General features: G+C 36.8%; 1 pseudogene; it reads left to right on the top strand.

The window, feature by feature from the left end:
- The first annotated feature begins 2,895 nt into the window (after positions 1-2,895).
- LOC127409730 (thyroxine 5-deiodinase-like) lies at positions 2,896-6,778 on the top strand (annotated as a pseudogene).
- The last annotated feature ends 13,967 nt before the right edge of the window (positions 6,779-20,745 follow it).

Raw genomic sequence — 20,745 nt, 5'->3', positions numbered from 1 at the left:
ATGCCCATGAAGATGTTATAGATTATATAGGTCTTACCAAGAGGAGGTTGAGGGACAGAGTGGCAGAACATAGGTATGCAATACACACTGGCAATATGAACTACCCAATGGCTAAACATTACATCCAAGCCAAACATGGAAATGACAGCTCTCTGAAAGTGCTGGGTTTAGAACAGGTGTCGTGTGACATCCGAGAGACTTACTGGATCCATACATTAACAGCTCTGTCACATCCTCGAAAATCATGGATGGAGATAGTCTTGCTAAATCTGATGTTTGTTTTCCTTGATCATGTTCTGTAGATGTAAATGGTATAGTATGGTAATGTACAATAGTGTTGGTCTATATGAAATGTTTTTTCTGACTGTGTACATATATTAATTTATTTCGTGTATTGCTTTGTTTTTGTTCTGCTTGAAGGTTGATGTTGGTGTCATACAACTTTAAGCCTTTAGTGGCCAGTAAGCATAGAGCACTATGGGAAGACTATTAAGTCACTTCCTGTGTTTTTCATTTTGTAACACCCTGATGAAGGCCTGTTTGGGCCGATATGCATTGGTGCTTTTATAATATGTAGCCCTCACAATAAAGGCTTTTTGACTTAAAACCCAACAAGAGCGCCTAGATGTGGATTTTTCTACTTCCTGTCCCTGATCTGGAGCACCTGTGGAAATGTTTGAGTACCAGATGCGCTCGTGGACATTTATTTCTTTTCTTTTTTTTTCTTCTTTAATATTTATTGGTTTGCATTTCTAATGCAGTAAAGCGTTTACAGGTACTGTACATGGTATACATTTGACAGAACTGGCAGTTGTAGTTGATAATAAATAATTAATTAAAGGTGTTATAAGTGGCATCCAGAGTGTCAAGGTTAAGCTGGTTAGTTTTGGCAGTTGCTGGTAGGTTTCTGAACTACACCATTCTGTGGGGCAAGAAGCCTCTTTATCCTTTGACGGACATTCAAAAGTAGTCACGTGTTTTTCCAAGTAACCTATAAATTGTGATAAGTTCATGATGTTTAACCAGTGACCAGGTTGTTTGATGATTCATAAAATGTTGTCATCATTTGCTCACCCTCATGTTGTTCCAAACCCAACTTTCTTCCTTCTGTGGAACACATAAGGAGATGTCACTCTTAGTCACCATTCACTTTCATGGCATCCTTTTTCCATGCATTGAAAGTGAATGGTGACTGAGGGGTTTCATTGAAGAAAGAAAGCCGCACAAGTTTGGACTGGCTGGTGATTGGCTCAAATTTAAAAAAAAAGTGTTGAGTGCCCATGAGCAAAGTTTACGATATGCACCAGCTAAGCCATGATGAATAGGAACGCTGACAGATCGAGAACTCCGGGAATATTAGGCCTCAATAGTGCACTTACAATGGAAGTCAATGGCGCCAATCCGTAAACGCTAAAATACTTACTGTTTCAAAAGGTATAGCCACAAGACATAAACATTAGAGCGTAAGCATGATTTTAGTGTGATGAAATTGCTTAATAACCTTTTATGATGTAAATGTGAAAGGATATCCAATATTACAACCTCGTTGTCATGACAACATAACCGCCGGTAAACCCTGTTATCTGGTGAATGCCATGATGTCAGTAAATCCCTCATTTAATCACTCTGTTAACACACATATTGTTTACGTCTTGTGTCTATACTTTTGAAACAGTGAGTATTTTAAAGTTTACGGATTGACCCCATTGACTTCCATTGTAAGTGTCTCACTGGAACAGTAATGATGTTTTTTAAATAAACATTATGCCACAAATGCTGCTGATTGAGCTTGTATTTTAAGACCTGCCCTCCAGTCATGTCAGCTAAACCCGCACACTTAAAATGATCGACAGGCAGAAAGCGTTTCTGATTGGCTAAAAAACCAAAAAAGTGTAGGCTGCTCCTCTGACATTTAATATTTGCTGTTTACAGAGTCTTGGGCTGTGTCATAGACATGTGCGATATGTCAATACACCAAATATAGCAGCAACCATGTTGTATTTAGTGACTGACAATAACAATAACTATAGACAGCAGTGTGAACAATATAATGCTAATATAGGCTTACATAATCAAATTCAATGACAGCACACACAACAAAACTGCTGAATTTAAATGAACACTTATTGTACACTTGTTTACTCAAATTCACTAAACATTCGATAACAGGTCATGTGCATTACTCATTGAGAAGGCTGTCTATAGATTTTGGAACTGACCGGTTTTTATTAATCAGCACACCAGACACAGTTATCGGACGATGCTGATAATGTCATGTGAATCACTTACAGGACCTTTTAGACATTTCATGAAGCTTTTCTAGACAAAGTACATGAGAAAGAATAAAAAAGAAACTGTCCAACAGATTAAAAGAAAAGAAAAAAGACAGAATGTTTATTATTATTACTATTATTATTTTGGATTGCAATAGTGGCACTGAGTTGGATACAGATGTAGATGCACAAATATCTGAGAGTGAATTACAAAAATACAGCTGCATCCAAATGATAGTTTGCATCTTTCGCTTTAAACGTCACACAGACATAATCTCATGAACGTTACATACTGCAATCATATTGCAACCACCAATATTTAAAAAGCAAATTAATAAGTGAAACGGTGAAATAATCTAACAAGCAGCATGTTGCATTAGATTGCATCTCTTTTTCTCTCCGGTTCACCATCACTGCATGTTCATGCACATACAGAAATCTGATATGCTGCTATATAGGAACATACAATTATAGTTCATATATGGGCATATATATTCCACTATTATTTGGGAAAATGTTATACCTATTTGTTACATTTATATATATATATATATATATATATATATATATATATATATATATATATATAACTATTTACTATTCTGAAATATGTTGCATATATGAACAAGTATGGTACTTTTTATATAAATAAAAAAACATGCATACGTTTGTTTTACATATATTGCCATATATCAGATTTCTTTATTATGCATTATTTGGCACAATGCATGAAACCACTAGTGCATTAATTAATCAAATAGATTAAAACAATCAAGAGAATGTGCAATGGTTGGTTTACATCTACAGGTGTGCAGATACAGTTGAGAATAAATTAGAAACACATATCAGCGTGCAGATAGTCACGTGCATGTTTTGATTCGCTCTTACATCTTTGGCTTTAAGCGTCACGCCGGCTCCTCCGCGCGTTGAATAACACTCATGTTCATGCCATTTCACCGCGCGCTTCCCGTTGACACGATGCGTTAAAAGCACCCATGCATTCAACAGTAAAGCTGTCAAACAAGCAGCATTTTGCGTTAGATCGTATCTCTCTCTCTCTCTCGCTCTCTCTCTCTTTCCTCCAGAGTTGACAGGAGGTAATCCCCTCCATGTGAGGAGGCGGCGCGGGCGCGGAGGCGTGTTGTTCTCCATTCAAATCCTTACTAGTCCTATAAAAAGCGGCACTCGGAGCCGGAGCGCGAGAGACTGTACGTACACGACCGCGCACTCACCATCTATACCGGTCCTGATGGGGGGCGCGGAGATGCTGCAAGGCTCCGCAGGTGTCCAAACGGCGCGGACGCTGAAAAACGCCGCCGTGTGCCTGATGCTGCTCCCCCGGTTGCTGCTGGCCGCCGTGATGCTGTGGCTCCTGGACTTCCTGTGCATCCGTAGGAAGGTGCTGATGAAGATGCGCGAGAACGAGGGCGGCAGCGGCAGCCCCGACGACCCGGCGCTGTGCGTGTCCGACTCCAACAAGATGTTCACGCTCGAATCGCTGCGCGCCGTGTGGTACGGCCAGAAGCTGGACTTCTTCAAGGCGGCGCATCTGGGCGGCGCGGCGCCCAACACCGAGGTGGTCCCGCTGGGCGACGGCGGCGAGCGGGCGCTGCGGATCCTGGACTACGCCCGCGGCCGGAGACCCCTCATCCTGAACTTCGGCAGCTGCTCCTGACCGCCGTTCATGACGCGCCTGTCAGCGTACCAGCGCGTCGTGCGGCAGTACGCGGACATCGCAGACTCGCTGCTGGTGTACATCGAGGAGGCGCATCCGTCGGACGGCTGGGTGAGCTCCGACGCGCCCTACCAGATCCCCCGGCACCGCTGCCTGGAGGACCGGCTCCGCGCCGCGCAGCTCATGTACCGGGAGGTGCCCGGGAGCGCGGTGGTCGTGGACACCATGGACAACTCGTCCAACTCGGCGTACGGCGCCTACTTCGAGCGCCTCTACATCGTGAAGGACCAGAAGGTGGTGTATCAGGGCGGCAGGGGTCCGGAGGGCTACCGGATCTCGGAGCTCAGAGACTGGCTGGAGCGCTACAGGAACGATCTTGAGGGTTCTAGCGCAGTCGTGGTTCACGTTTAAGATGTGGATGGGTTTTTTTTCCTCCAGATCACTCTTGTGTCCTTATGATGGAGTCATTGGCTGTGTTTCAAAACCCGGTGACTGTCTGCACATTTACACATGAAGGTTTTTGCACATGGTTGGAGCACATTTTAAGAAACATTTTCTGATCTATAGTATGTTTGGGGTCCAAAAGTATGAGACCACTTGAGAAAATGCAAATTTTTTTCCAGTACTAATTTGGGTGAAAAGTTTACAAATGCACATGCATTCGAGCTGGCCTGAACAAAACCGCTATGATTCCACAATGATCCAAAGAGCATCTTGTGTTGCATTGGAGGCAAATAAATAGCTAACATGATCAGTATCACTAACTGATTAGTCACCTAAATGATATATTCTCCAATTAATTTCACATCTTTTTTAAATTTAATTTTTAGGTTTAAATAAAAAACAAAATCCCTGATATTCAGTTTGGTCTCAGACTTTTGGACCCCACTGTTTGTGGTTATTGATGTTTCATTATGGGTTCTTCAGATCCATGTATTGTCCACATAGATGGTTTTCTGAAGAACTAGAGTCAGACTTTTCAAGCAGAGGTCCACAGAGAAGATATATAATCACATAGAACATTCTTACATTTCTATCTAGGTTCTAGAGCGCTGCTGGTTTCATGTTTATGATGTGGATGTGTCCGGTCACACTGTTGCGATGTGTTCTTATAATTAAGTCATTGGATGTGTTTCAAAACCTAGTGACTGTCTGCACACTAACAAGTAAAGGTTCTTCAATGATCCTTTATAGGTTCTAATCAAGAACCATTTTTGGCTCTAGAAATGAACTCCATGGAGTCGCTTCCAAAACCGAAGTGAGCTGCCTTGCTGTTTCCTGCCTACATAGGCAGCATCCTAACTGAAATGGAGCCTCAAAAGAGAGCAATTTGGAACGGCCTACGCCGGCGGAAACTCAGCATTGAAACAGAGCTTTTCACTCGACTCGCAACTGATCACCAAACTCTAACGAGCATAAATATACATGGCGCGCGCACACACACACACACACACACACACACACACACACACACACACACACACACATTTGGGGTAAAATACTCAGTTTTTATCGATACGTTCCAGTACTGAACGGACTATAAGTATATTTATAATCAAAATTTACTTCGCTTCATCCGCCATCTTGGATCTAGGACGCCATCTTTCGTATTTGGCCAAAACGAGATATCTTAGGAGTCAGCGTAATTAATGTTTTCACGTCGGGAGCGCGCCTACGGTGCTTCAAATACTAGATATTGGAACAGACCCTATGTAGTAACAAAATCTAAAATAACTGGCTTTGTTTAGGTCAAAAATACCACCTTATTCGACTGAACTGACTTGACTACATTAGGTCACACCAGTGACTCAGGTTTAGCTCTTTAAGGTAACAGCTGCACATTGTATTGTTATTTGCAACACCTCAGATTCACTCTACAGGGTTCTTGAGTTGCTACAAGGTAATTTGGGGACCAAAAAAAAGTTCCTAATGTTTCATTATAGGTTCTTCAGATCAGTTTTGGGGTTCTTAAAAGCACAAATATAAAGATGCTTTTCAAATTTTTGAAACCCCCAGAAAGTTCTTTGTGGAGCTTAAAAGGGTTCTTCTATGGCATCACATTGGCAAAACTATCTGGTTTAATTTTTGGGCATCATAGGCACATTTGATGTGGAAAGATGCTGTCTGGGTAGGGAGCTCACTAGGTTTTGAAACACAGCCGTCCAACCAGTGTTTTCAGTTGCTGCTACAGACTGTCAAGCTCAATACTGCACATGTTTGGTTTTAGTTTTCATGCAAACAGTTATCTGGATTGATGTTTATGTTGTCAGTGGCCATGCGACCGCATGCTAGCTGTTGTACTTTTGTTGTCCTTTAGGCACACTTGTTTTATATCAATCCAACCTGGCATTTTATTTGAAATATTGCAGAATGACATATCTATCTGAAACAAATCCTATTTGATTGACTATTTTATTTTTGTATGGTATCTTTCCTCTATGTGTGTGTGCGTGTATGTAAGAGGGAGAGAAAGTGTGTGTGTGTGTGTGTGGCCAGGAGGCTGTGTCATCGTACTCTGGAGTTATCGTGAAGATCGGTTTTTAAAAGGATTTTAACCAGAAAACCGATACTGATGTATTTTGACACTAGAGTACCGGACAGAGAAATGGCCAGCAGACGTATTGCCAAATGTTGTTTTGTAAATGGTGTATATTTTATGGAACACTTTTTCTAAATAAAATGGTAGAACGCCCTCTAAATTGGCTTCATTTATAATTTTTACATAGACAAGAAAAATGTAAAATAAACACTTTCACTGCCATCTATGACATACTGTTAAGTGCCATAGTGAGTACAGAAATACTGTATTTCAATAAACGCATCCCCTCTGAATCAGATGTACAAAATAATAGGCATGTTTTTACTGACATTCAGGTTAAAAATAGCCGTGCAAAAATGAAAGATTACATTTTTGCATTTCTTATAATATTTCAGTAACACTTTAAGAAGTTTCCATTTGTTAACATTAGTAAATTAATTTGGTATCAAGAACTAACATTGACCACTATTTCATTACAACATTAATTAATGTTGCTTAATGTTAATTTATGAAAATACGATTGTTCATTGTAAGTTCATTATGCATTCACTAATCTAATGGTAATGCACATATACAACTTTTCAATTTAAAAATGTATTTGGGTCATTCTGTCAACTCAACCAGAGGTCCCCAGCTCAAAATTTAGATTTTGATTAAAAAACATTTATGGTAAAAGATAAACATAAATGATGATGAAAGCCAAAATATTAAATGCCGTGGATGAATATTTACTGAGTAATCCATTATTTTGTAGAGGGGGTATAAATGACAATTTTCACTTATGATTTTGGAGCGAAACTACAAATCAAATAAATAACCGTAGAAAGGTGACAGCATCATTATTTTATTTGTACTCAGAGATTGGTACATCTGTTACTAAAATCAGTTGACTTTAACAATCATTGTTGCATTATATGCCAATGTTGACAGTTCAAAAATGGGGAAAAGCACTTTTCGTGTTCTTTTTCCAAAGTTGGCGTGCCTGTAACTCAAGACGTATTAAAGATATCTTAATATCCTTTTAGATTCTGCTTCAGGACAAACTTTTCTTTTTGTATCCCAGTTTTTAAGGCCGTATATGGTTCAGTCCCAGAGATATGGGGCTCTAAATGTGGCTCCGTGAGTAAACTGTTAAATTGTACACATTTTCAGTGTGTGGGTCACTTTGCATATAGCTGATACTTTTTGTATTTAAAGAGGAATATCTGAAGTACAAATAATGTTGAAAGTAGAAATGTATCTTGTTTCCCTCTATAAAAACAATTGCATAGAGCATACCCGTTTTTAACCATGTCTGAGTGCCAAAAATACACTGAAATGGTCGTTGAATAAATAAGGTACATTTCTAGTTTCAGCATTATTTGTTCATCAGATATTCCTCTTTAAATACAATAAGCATCTGCTTTATACAAAGTGACCCACATTTGGTTTTCGACCATTGAAAATGGGTAAAATTAAACTATTTGCACATGGAGCCACATTGAGAGCCCCATATCTCCAACTTGGAAAAAGAACATGAAAAGTGCTTTTTTCCCATTTTTGAACTGTCACCATTGGCATATAATGCAACAAGGATTGTTAAAGTCGACTGATTTTAGTAATAGATGTACCAATCTCTGAGTACAAATAAAATAATGATGCTGTCACCTTTCTACGGTTATTGTTTTGACCTGTAGTTTTGCTCCAAAATCATAAGTGAAAATTGCCATTTATACCCCCTCTACAAAATAATGGATTACTCAGTAAATATTCATCAAAATCGAAATTTTGAGCTGGGGACCTCTGGTTGAGTTGACACAGAATGTCTCATTAGCATATATTAAAATTAACATGAACCGAAATTAATAAATGCTTTAAAAGTATTGTTCATTGTTAGTTCATGATAACTAATGTAAACCAGCACAACCATACTGTAAATGGAATAATTCTATTATCGTTTATTTTATATCTGGATCATATTTACATGCCAAATGTATATTATTTTTCACAATCTCATCCATTTTATATGATTTACTTTTTAGGGGGCTGTAAAAAATAAAATAAAAATAGGGTTAGCCACTGCAAAAAGAAATCATAATTTGGAAAATGAGTATTTGCAACATACATACTTGTTTGCAAAATTATTTGTTTAAGATTTGTTTTCAGACCAACACTGAACCACACATAAATAAAATAACTAGTGGTGTTTGCTAAGGTAGCGTCAATATTATTATTGCTCATATTTATAGTTAAAAATTCATTCTGCAGACACCTCAAATCATGCGGTTTGTGAAGACAGATATGCGATTACTTTTGTCAGTGATAAGCCTTACGATTTAAACCTAGTGGACGATAAAACAGGTGAAATAATCCAATAGACAAACATTAAAGGAGGGACTCGAGTTGTATCTAGAAAGTAGAATATCACAGATTTGAGGGTGCAGGACTCTTCTCACTTGGACAAGTTTTGCACTAGCAAACACCACTCAATTTTTCTTTCGAAAATGTAAAAATCTAGTTCAAAGTACTTTTCTTAACAGTACTGTACTAAGATGTTAGTCTATTCAGCATGCTCTCGAGAAACGTCTGGTGAGTTTCAGGGTCTTCTGGAGCTTTAATGTAAGAAACATTAGTGATCTTAGAGGCAGTTGTCTGGAGAGAGAGATAGAAAACTGAAGTTGGTAATGGTGTTTGATTGCGTTCAAGGGCATAACAATCACATTTCACTACACACAAACATCTGAATGTCATTTTTGCAGCACGTAAGCCACTCAGTGTCTGTGTTATACAGTGATTTTAGCATGGGTAAGAGGTGTTCGTAGGTATGAAGCAAAGGGTCTAAAACTCTTCTAACTATGGTATACATAGATAAGAATGTGCCGTCTCATGCATTTATCAGTTTTACCTTCACTTTGAACACGGCTCGTCCGCTCAGAAATTAGCATGGGAACTAAACCTTTTGAAGTTGGGATTTTATTATGAGATGTATTTGTATTTTATTGCTCAATTCCATATTAGTATCAAAGGCTATTTACACGGCAAGAACAAGGTGAAATTCATCAATAAACAACTAAATGAAAATAGCTAAAATAAATAAAATAAAGAAAAAATCCTTTAAATGTCTTTGTGGTAAAAATTGTCTCCCTAAAAAAAAAATCACTTACTAACCGCATCTGTGGAAAGTTATAGACAATTTTACAACTTCATTGTCATTATGACGCAACACTATTAACCCTAAAACGACCATAAAAATGATTTAAATAACTTTACAGCTCAAATAATACACAAGTTTTAACAGAAGAATTAATGTAAGTGCTTTTATAAAATTATAAGCGTCACATTTCTGCCTTTAAACTCTCCAAATATTGGCCCCATTCACTTCCATTGTAAGTGTCTCACTGGAGCACAAATTTGTGCCGTTTTTTTTTTTAAAGAAAAGGAGGGATGAGTCGAAATTAGTTTTGTGGTCATCAACATTGTCACAAATGCTGCTGATTAAACTTAACTGGTATTGAACCCAGAATATTCCTTTAAACTCTTAAACTCTACCGGCGGGTCCAAAGGGGGGCGCTATATCGCGAAAAAAGTTGACGCTTAAAATGTTCAAGTCCCCGCACACATAAGTCAGGCATATGAGGTGTCATTTGAAAGCTTAGAATCTGAACTTTTCAGAGATAAACATCACTTCTGCATTTATGTTACTTAAAATAACAAAATAAGGCCTTAAAACATCCATGGCGCAAATAAGCGCCACCTAGTGGTTATGTGGTAGAAATATTAATATGAATATAAAAGTCTTTAAAATAGCACTTAAACAGATATCAAGTCATATATCAAATGAAAGCTCTCATTCTCATGAATGTGACTGTATAGTTTATTTTGTTGCACTAATACCACTGTTTGAAAAATTTCCAAAGCAATCACAAAGTGAAATATGATTTCTGTAAGACATCAAATACAAACGTCTCTTTTATGCACCGATAACTGCTACTGTAAGCACCAAATAGCTAAAAACTTTATATCTGCTTTTACCTGTGGAAGTTCTCTAAACAAAATTGCAATTGTTTACTTGTCTGTGAGCTTGCTTGTGTGAATAATCCAATGTTATTCTTAGATGTCCAGAACAAAATATGCAGTGCCGCAGGAAAAGCATGCAAAACAAGTCATCAGAAATATATGTTATCGACTATTAATATACAATGTTATACAATGTCGCAAAGGGGAGGATCTCAGCTTTCAAATGACACCTAGATTGAGCTTTTAGTCCACTCAGAGGCCGAGATATTCGATGAAACAATGGGGGTGTTGCTTGAACTGAAAATTAGACTGAATGTCTATGGACGAGCACATCTGTGAGGGCTAAAATGCGTTAGAACGCCACCTACATTTCAGATCGGCATTTTGTGAAGGAAGGTGATAGAGGAAAAATTATTTTTACTAGTACTTCCTGCCATCTAGCGTGAGTGGTGGTGGCATAGTGTGCTAAAGAACATAACTGGTAATTAGAAGGTTGCTGGTTCAATCCCCACAGTCACCACCATTGTGTCCTTGAGCAAGACACTTAACTCCAGGTTGCTCCGGGGGGATTGTCCCTGTAATAAGTGCACTGTCAGTCGCTTTGGATAAAAGTGTCTGCCAAATGCATAAATGTAAAATGTAATCTAGTGGAATAAAATAAGTATATCTGGAGGGAGATGGGGTGAACAGAACCAAAATTGCATGCTTACAAAGTTAAGGGGGGGGTTCTGAAAAAAATGTCAATTTTTGGCAATTATCCCACAGTATGTGTAAATGGTGAGCTTTTAAATTTAACTGTGAAAAATTGTGGGCAGCAGCCCAAAAATGCTTCAGAGTTTAAGAGGCTAAAGGCAGAAGTTCAAAAGACCAGTCAGTAGATATCTACAGAAGTTCTTTAATGAGATGTCGTAAAGTCAATAAAAAACAACATATTTAAAGAATTTCCATTATTTATCTCTAAAGGTCAATGTAATTGCAACTATGACAAATATTATTTTCAAATGCAAAATAATGCTAAGCAAATCAAGCAAATCATTATTCTGCCAAATGGTTTGTTTTGCACACTAAATGAGATCTTGAACATTATATTCAGTAAATTAAAAGCATGCTCCAATTCAGTGCCAAACTGCAACTCGGTTATAATAGTTTATTTTTGAATTACAGGTTACTTTGATTTCTAATTGACAATGAAGTCATAACTCAGTTACTTTAAATTACTCTCAATTACTGCATACTTTGGAGTTTGGAAAAAGATGCCGTTATTAGTTTCCTAACATCCTTATTTTGCGGTAATATGCGGTGATGGAGAGCATTTTCGGTGGAGGAAAACATCGTTCTAGTGTGGATGAGAGATGTAAACATTAGCGAAATTAATGCACTTTCAAACGAATGTGATGATTTGATCTGTATGATGCACAGGGTTATTGCATATATAGAGTGTTACGAATCGGTCACTTATGAGGTGCCATTTCAGCTCACTAGGTTTTGGAACCAAGCGTCTATCTATACCAGTATTGTGAACATTGAAAAGACTTTCCATTACTATCTTGTCCCTATCAAACGCATGACACTCGTCTGGTATCTGGTGGAGTTTGTTTGAGTGATGAAGCCCTTTAGCAGACACACTCACGAGAATGTTTAGTCTGATGGTGAATGGACACCAAGGGACTGTACGACAGGAACGAGGCCGGTTTTAGGGGAAGGATGGAAATATGTGTGAGTGCATGATGGGGGCTTTTGAACGAGTGTCTCTCTGTCTCTCTCTCTCTCTCTCTCTCTGAGTAGAAGCAAATGTGATAAGAGGCCACGTGGCGGCTATCCTCGCCGCTTCATTTAATGTATCCAGCCCTCTTCTTTATCAGCTGGCTCTTTAATCTGTGCTGCGTGTTAGTGGTTCGCACTACTCTCGACGGCTTTTCTGAAGGGATTCTGTGTTCTGCTGCTGAAGATGACTGCTGGTACTCCTCTCAAATCTGTAAAAATAGATTTGTGGTGAAGTAAATAAAGCAGAAAATATTTAGTACTTTTACACTGAATAAGTTAGTTTAAGCCTAAACTTGAAAATATTAAGTGTACATTTGTACTCAATTCAAACATGTACAAATTCACGCTCCAGCTTATAAGTAAATATTATTTATTGTTTGTTTTCTTTACAATGCATCATCATGCATCAATCCTAAAGTAGAAAACCTTGTCCGATTGCTAATTTGAGTAAATTTCACTGGTAAATAAAATAAGTCAATTTTACTAAACTTTTCATAGCTGATGTTCCCAGCATGCACCAGGCTTGAATAATTAATGAGCTTGCATGGTTTCACTGTTTGCACGTTTCTGTTCGCAATTGTTACTATTAACAGTTTGTCGATACGTTTGGACACTTCTTGTTTTGTGCAGTCTAACTCAAAGTTACCCGTTCATGTTCAAAGCGTTGAGATGCGTGCGCAGCTTTATATCTAATTTCAGTCGGCAGGTAATACAAGATGATGTTGACTAATGGACTTAATCTGCATGCATTAGGCTTCCCTGATGAAAGCTTCCTTATGTCATGGGCTACATGATAAACATTCGTTTAAGGAAAGTTCATGATGTGAAGTATACTAAGAAAATGTTTATTCATATTTTACTTAGTTTAAGTAACATACAGTATATATCATTTTGTAAGTAAAAGTTACTGTATTTACAGTGTTGAATTTAAGTTATATTAATATTATGTCATGAGGTTAAGTAGATTTTACTTAATTTATTCCATTAAAATTTATTTAGAAAAACTGTGTGCAAAAACTTGCAAAAAAATTTAAAAAATAAAATAAATCTTTTATTTTTTTTAAGCCATTTTTTCAGTGTATAGCCACAAGATGTAACTAATATGTGTGTTAACATGATTTAAGTGTAATTAAATCACTTACTAACCGTATCTGTAAATGATATAACATTTTACAACTTTGTTGCAATGATGATGTAACCCTAAAATGACTGTACAAATAACAATTTAAAGAACTTTACAGCTGAAATAATACACAAGTTTTAACAGAATTAATGTAAGTGCTTTTATAAAATTATAAGCGTCACATTTCTGCCTTTAAACCCTTTTAAAATTGACCCCATTGACTTCCATTGTAAGTGTCTCACTGGAACACACATTTGTGCTTTTTTTAAAGAAAAAGAGGAATGAGTTGAAATGAATTTTTTTGCAAAAAAAAAAAATCAATAAAAAATTAACATTATGCCACAAATGCTTTCGATCATGCTAAACATTTATTAAACCTGGAATATTCCTTTAAGGTAGGAACGCTGAGACCACTAGACTAGCAGAACTGGATTCATGTTCAGTCAGTTGAACATGAAATGTGACATTTCATCACGGTCTCCACTGAAAAGAGAGCTTGTTTCACTTATTTGATTACTATCCTTTATAACTGAAGAAGTTTCACTTTCTCGTCCTCTACACTTCCAGTAAAAAAATACACAGGATCTTAATTGGGTCTTTCCTCTGGCGGTCTCACTCAAGTCCTGTTGGAAGATCTGCTAAGAAGATTCTCCTTCTGTGGAAGTCGTCAGCAATTATTAAGTGTATTTATTAGCATATTGTTTATTAGCATACAGGTTTTCACTTGTTTCTCATTTAACTTGCTTTGTTTTGAATCTGAAGTCCAGCACCATTTTCTCAACTCTGTCCTATGTGGAGCAAGATTGAGCAGAATTTAAGAATTGGTTCCCTTTCAATTCAAAAGATTAGCAAGAAAACATAATTACAGTTTGATAAATTATGTTTATCAAAGTGTTTATCTTACCTAATAAGTAAATACAGTATTTCACTAAACTAACTTTAAACCTTAGAGTGTTTTTTTTATTTTATTTTTTATTTTTTGGGAAAACTGTCATTTATTTCATCCAGTTGGAATAAACTTCCTTGACTTTGTTCACTAAGGGCATTTTTAGATTATTTTCATAAAAATTTTTTTTAAAAAAAGGGTTTTATTTCACTTTGTTACACTTGTTGTGTTCCCGGTCAAAAATGACCGGCCACTGGAAATGAATGGATTAGACAACAAACTACAGAAATATGAAGTATTCAGGAGCATCACAATCCTTTAGATGAACACATGTGGATGTGTGTTTGCACATACAAAATCCTCAGACATGTGCACACACACACACACACACACACACACGTGTGTTGAGCGTCCTTTGGTGCATCATCTTTCCATGTACGCTCTTTGAGGAATATTTCAACATCTACTCATATTATGTTGTGTTTGGGCTCGTTTGAATCGGGATCGTCTGCTGTAAGTTACAATATGTCATTGTCTATGTTATATGTATGTTTCAGGAATTAAACATGACAAAAAGACACTCCTGTTTATTATGTTTATGTGTCTGTGGGAATTAAAACTCACTGCAGTTTGACCTCTTGAGTTAAAAGATTTGCTCATTGTATTCTACAAATTGAGTGCACACAAATACATTCTACAAATACATGTGCACACACACACAGACACACACACACACACACACATACATACACACATACGCACACACGCACACACACATGCATGCGCACGCATGCACACACACGCACACACACGCATGCATGCACATGCACACGCACACACACACACGTACACGCACGCACACGCACGCACGCACGCACACACACACATGTACACTCTTTAAGGAATATTTCAACATCTACTCATATTATGTTGTGTTTGGGCTCATTTGAATCGGGATCGTCTGCTGTAAGTTACGATGTCATTGTCTATGTTATATGTATGTTTCAGGACGTAATAAGGAAAAACATGACAAAAAGACACTCCTGTTTATTATATTAATATGTCTGAGGGAATTTCATACAGTAAAACTCACAGCAGTTTGACCGCTGAGTGAAAATAATTTACTTATTGCATTCTACAAATTGAGACTCTTCTAACGATATATAACACATGGATATCTCCTCTTTTTATGTTTTTACCAACTCTGAATATAATTGTTGTGATAACAAATTTGCAAATGATGAGAACGAAACAGTTCTTATTTGTCAGTAAATTAAAAATCATTATTTAAGAATTGGTCGGATCAGCTGCACTGTAAACTCCAGATTCTAAGCTTTAAAACGACACCTGTTGTGTTCGGATCAAGCAAGCAATTATTCATTTATTATACATAATTATTATTATCTCACATTTTTTCTGCAGGAAGTGCACTTGAGTCCATACATGAGCCCAAAGTGTCACAGAACCACCAAACAAATGACGTGGTTGTGTTTTTATTCTCACATTTGCTTTTCTGACACTATCAGTTAGGTCTGTTTTGTTGATGTAAAACTTGGATTAACCTTAAAAACTTCCTCTAAGAGAACATTTAATTCACGTTTAGTGGCACACAGTGAACATTTTAGCTTGAAACTGCCGCAATGCGTGTAATGAACCACATATGATTTTTTTGTTTTTGTTTTTTGAAACATTGCTTATATTTAAGTTGTCCCGAAATGTGATGTTAAATGTGGATTACAAAGTTCAGAAAGTCTGTTAACTGAATAAAGCAGATGAAAGAACTTAAAGGAGCCACATAAAAAACGTGGTTTCTCTCTAGTGTAACAGTCGGCGGCGCGAGCGTTTGGCATGCTGAAAGACAATATACATTATTATGAAAAAAAGGTCATCAGATGTTATAACAAAATGTCAGCGCTTCACAGCTCTGTAACACTGTAAGCTCAGTTATGATTCAGCACTGGGTTTTGCCATTTCACTGATTGTGTGTCTGTGTATTTGTGCATGAAAGTGCAAGAGAATGAAAAGCACATATTTTTTTAATCCTAACTCTAAAACGGATAGCTCCGATCCTGAATGCTGATTGGTCAATAAGCGTTCCAGTTGTGCTGAAATGCACTAGATTTTGTATTCGATTCACCTCTTGTATTTTATTGCTTTTAAATAGTCAGTTTCGTCTAAGACTAATGCAATGCAAATCTCAGATGTATGTGAAAGCAATCAAAGGAATAACAGATTGTGTGTATTTGAACTTCTATGGAGTCCATTGATGACAGCACCAATATATATGTTTGTTATGAAGGAATAAATTGATTTAGCATGACTATTTTTCTGTATAAAGTTCCAAACAGGTTATTTCTTCCAAGTGCTAAACAGCACAAACACGTGCTTTAAAATTTACCTCGTGTTCAGGTCAACAAACCAACAAAACATCTAAGACTGGAAACTAAAGCAGGATTACACCCTCGTTAAGAATCAAGGTCTCTCTGCAAGTTTTGGCCACCCCGTTTGTGGAAGCAAGACAAAAAGTAGGGCAGAAACTCAGGCTGTAAATAAGTGCAGATTGGAAGAAATAAGATAAACAAATTAAGAGCCAAATGGAGCCAGATGATGTTGTTGTTCGCTGAATTTGTACTTGGGCTTGTGTTAAGATACTCTCGTGGTCTGGTGCACCCTAACATGTGCTGAGAGGTTTCTGCCTGATTTTGAAAGGCAACTGCAGCAGTCATATGATGACCCTAAATCATCCCCAGCTCCTTGTCTTTACCCATAATGGAGCGTTTAATTGGGTAATGCTTGTATGTTATTAGACGTAAGAGCCACCAAGTATTTCAGCGAGGTCAACTCATTCTCATTTGTTTAAATATGGCATTAAGAACAATTGATATATTGAACACCTGCTATGCTGAGACAGTGGCTCTGCGCCAAAACCTAATGAGCTGCCTAAGTAGGCAGCATTGTAGGGCATCGTAAGCACACTTTAAAAGATAGGCTTTTCCAAAAGCTAGAGCACAATTATGTTGCCTTCTAAAATAACTATTGCATGTATCCTTTGCGAAGAAGGTAATTATGCAATACAAGCTCGTTATAAATTCATCTGAGATAGCGGACAACACGAGAAACATGTTGATTATAAATATACTTATACAGGGTGGCCCAAAAAAAAAAAATCAGAGCCACGATGTTTGACTGCTCATATCTTAAAAATGCATAAAGGCGTTTGCATGATTTTTGGCGTACTTTTACTTATAAATAAATCGTTTGGCCCAAAATGTATTTAAAATGTATTTATTTATTGTGTTGTTTACTAAAAGTCGTAAAAGTACGCCAAAAATCGTGCACACGCTTTTATGCATTTTTATCCACTATGTTTGATTGCTCATATCTTAAAACTGCATAAAGTCATTTGCACGATTTTTGGCGTACTTTTACGACTTTTTGTAAACAACACAATGATGTCACTGTGACGTCATCGTGAGCAATAACTCACTACAAATAAATAAGTACATTTTAAATACATTTTGGGCCAAACGATTTACTTATTTATTTGTAGCATGTTGTTGCTCACGATGACGTCACAGTGATGTCACTTTGTTGTTTACAAAAAGTCATACAATTACGCCAAGAATCGTGCAAACGCCTTTATGCATTTTTAAGATATGAGCAATCAAACATCGTGGCTCTGTTATTTTTGGTACACCCTGCAGTTCATTCTATACCAAAAAGTAGCACAAAAAAGTTTAAAGTGGACTGTTTTACCAAATAATTGTGTGTTTTGTATATTTATTGTGTTTAATAGAATATCACATCGTTAGCTTAACAACATGCTAATGTAAAACTCTATGAATCAAATGTAATTAAAGTCTCTCGTCGCATTTTATGCAAATTAGTCACTAATAAAGACAGAAGTGAACTGAGAAAACAGCTGCTCACTTGGTTTTGGAATGAAGATAATATAATACTACTAGATTAAAATTGGCTAAGTCCTTTGCAGGAAGTTTATCTAATATCTGACGTGATATGTATGATCTAACGATGTAAACAGCATTATCCAGATTGAATAATTAAAGAAACGTAAACTGAGCCTGAAGGTACAGCAAGCGATAATTCACGATCAGTAAAAGAGCATTGGACAGATCCTCATTTGAGCTCCACAAACTCATGTTATCTTCACCACATTGTCAAGAGAAATGCTCCCAGGCATAAATAAGAAGTTTCTGGAACTATGACTGCTTTCTGTTGTCTTAAAATAACCAGCAGTGTTGCAAGAGACACTCAAGGGGGGAAAAGAAAACTCAAATTCAACACTGATTCAATGGCACTTTCCATGAATAGGGTACAAATTAGGGCCTGAAATACAGTTTAAAACTGATGTGTGATTCTGTTGTTTTCTACCAATAAACATTAAATACACGTCAAAATTAAAACTTATGAAATAAAAGAAATATATAAGATTTACCCTAAATTAAGCTATCACTCTTTTGGGACCAGCTACTTTGGGGACCAGCTGTCGGTTATTTATAAACGTCTCATAATTCTCACGTAATGCATTATCATTTCTGGTCATCATGGGGCCAAATGAAGGAATCAGGAATTGCATTATGTCTAAAAGCATTCAAAATCTTTATCTTTGGAGCATAGCTTTAACCGAGTCAAAGGTGAAATACGTCATTTAGTCCGTAATCATCCATAGTATAGACCTCATTACACCCAAGAGGAAATGACAGATAGTCTATGACGGTGCAAAGCTGGAGAGATTTTGTTTGAAGGATAGCTTAGAACAGTGTTTGTTTGGCTCAATTTTTAGCACCGTCCGTGCCAAGGCTTTTATCATGAGGTAAAATGATGAAAGTATAAAAATTCAAATAATAAAATTAATAAACTTTTAATGAATACGAAACTTGGCTTACATATATACAGAATATATAGATGTATACCTTTAAAACCACCTTATTTAAACACTTATCAAATAAACAAATAACTGGACATGAAATACTGTTTTGAGTTTAAACTACTATACGAGAGCACAGTTATGTTGACGATAGAATTCCACCATTGACAGATCAATAAATATATATAATAATTACATAATAAATTAATAACCACTTGCTTGATCTGAACACAATAGGTGTCGCTTTAAAGCTTAAAATCTGGACTTTACAGTGCAGCTGATCCGACCAATTCTATCATTGGAAAGGTCTCAGTTTGTAAAATACAATGAGCCCATTTTTTAACTCGGAGGTCAAACTGCAGTGAGTTTTAATTCCCACAGACACATAAATATAATAAACAGGAGTGTCTTTTTGTCATGTTTTTCCTTATTACTTCCTGAAACATACATATAACATAGACAATGACATATCGTAACTTACAGCAGACGATCCCGATTCAAACGAACCCAAACACAACATAATACGATGAGTAGATGTTGAAATATTCCTCAAAGAGTGTACATGGAAAGATGATGCACCAAAGGGTGCTCAACACACATTGTGTGTGTGTGTGTGTGTGTGTGTGTGTTCACATGTCTGAGAATTTTGTATGTGCAAACACACATCCACATATGTGCTCATCTAAAGGATTGTGATGCTCCTGAACACTTCATATTTCTGTAGTTTGTAGTCTAATCCATTCATTTCCAGTGGCCGGTCATTTTTGTCCGGGAACACAGCAGGTGTAACAAAATGAAATAAAACCAAAAAAAATGTAAAGAAAATGGTCTAAATTTTTTTTGTATGTGTTTTCAGATACCATATGTGAACAAAGTCAAGGGATTTTATTCCAAATGGATTAAGTAAAAAAAAATAAATCGTTAGAAAAAGTTTGTCTGGGTCATAATGAGTGGAACACAAAGAATAAACCTATAAAATAAACCAGATTTAATATAGTCTTTTGCCAATTATACATTGGCTGTTTATCTAGTTGCATCATGTCCTAGCGTAACCAGGCTAACTATCCAATGTACATGTTAGCATGCACAGTGCCATGTAACCTTTTGACTCTCTGGTTGAGGATCTGTTGCCCAACCAAAAGAAGGTCAGAGGTCAAATATCTCGATAGTTCCACACATATAGAGGGACAAAATATCAGTCAAGATAGCACTGAGTGAACGCATGGTTTGACACTAGTCAGGTGCAATATAAACAAGCAAACAACACAGATAACAGTAATGCATGTCTCAGGTATTTTTAAGTAGACTTCCTCAAAGCAGCTCTATTCCGCAGAAGTTGTGACTAAGATGGCCATTTCAAAGAAACGAGTCATTAAAGACAAGTTTCATTTTCAAAGTCTTTTCAAAGTCATTTTCAAAATGTTTGCGTCCAATTTTACTTTCATACTCTATAATGTATTTCAAAGTGAAAAAGGGAATTCACTGAGATAAAACAGTGTGGCACTATGGGAGTGGTTTCTATATGACATATAGTTTAAAGGAATTTTTAACATTATCTGAAAAGGAAATCCATTTCAAAGGCGACTTTTGACCCCATTTAC

This window comes from Myxocyprinus asiaticus, chromosome 19, assembly GCF_019703515.2.
Source record: "Myxocyprinus asiaticus isolate MX2 ecotype Aquarium Trade chromosome 19, UBuf_Myxa_2, whole genome shotgun sequence".
In the NCBI taxonomy this organism is placed as follows: Eukaryota; Metazoa; Chordata; class Actinopteri; order Cypriniformes; family Catostomidae; genus Myxocyprinus; species Myxocyprinus asiaticus.
This window is presented reverse-complemented; position numbering and strand designations above follow the sequence as displayed.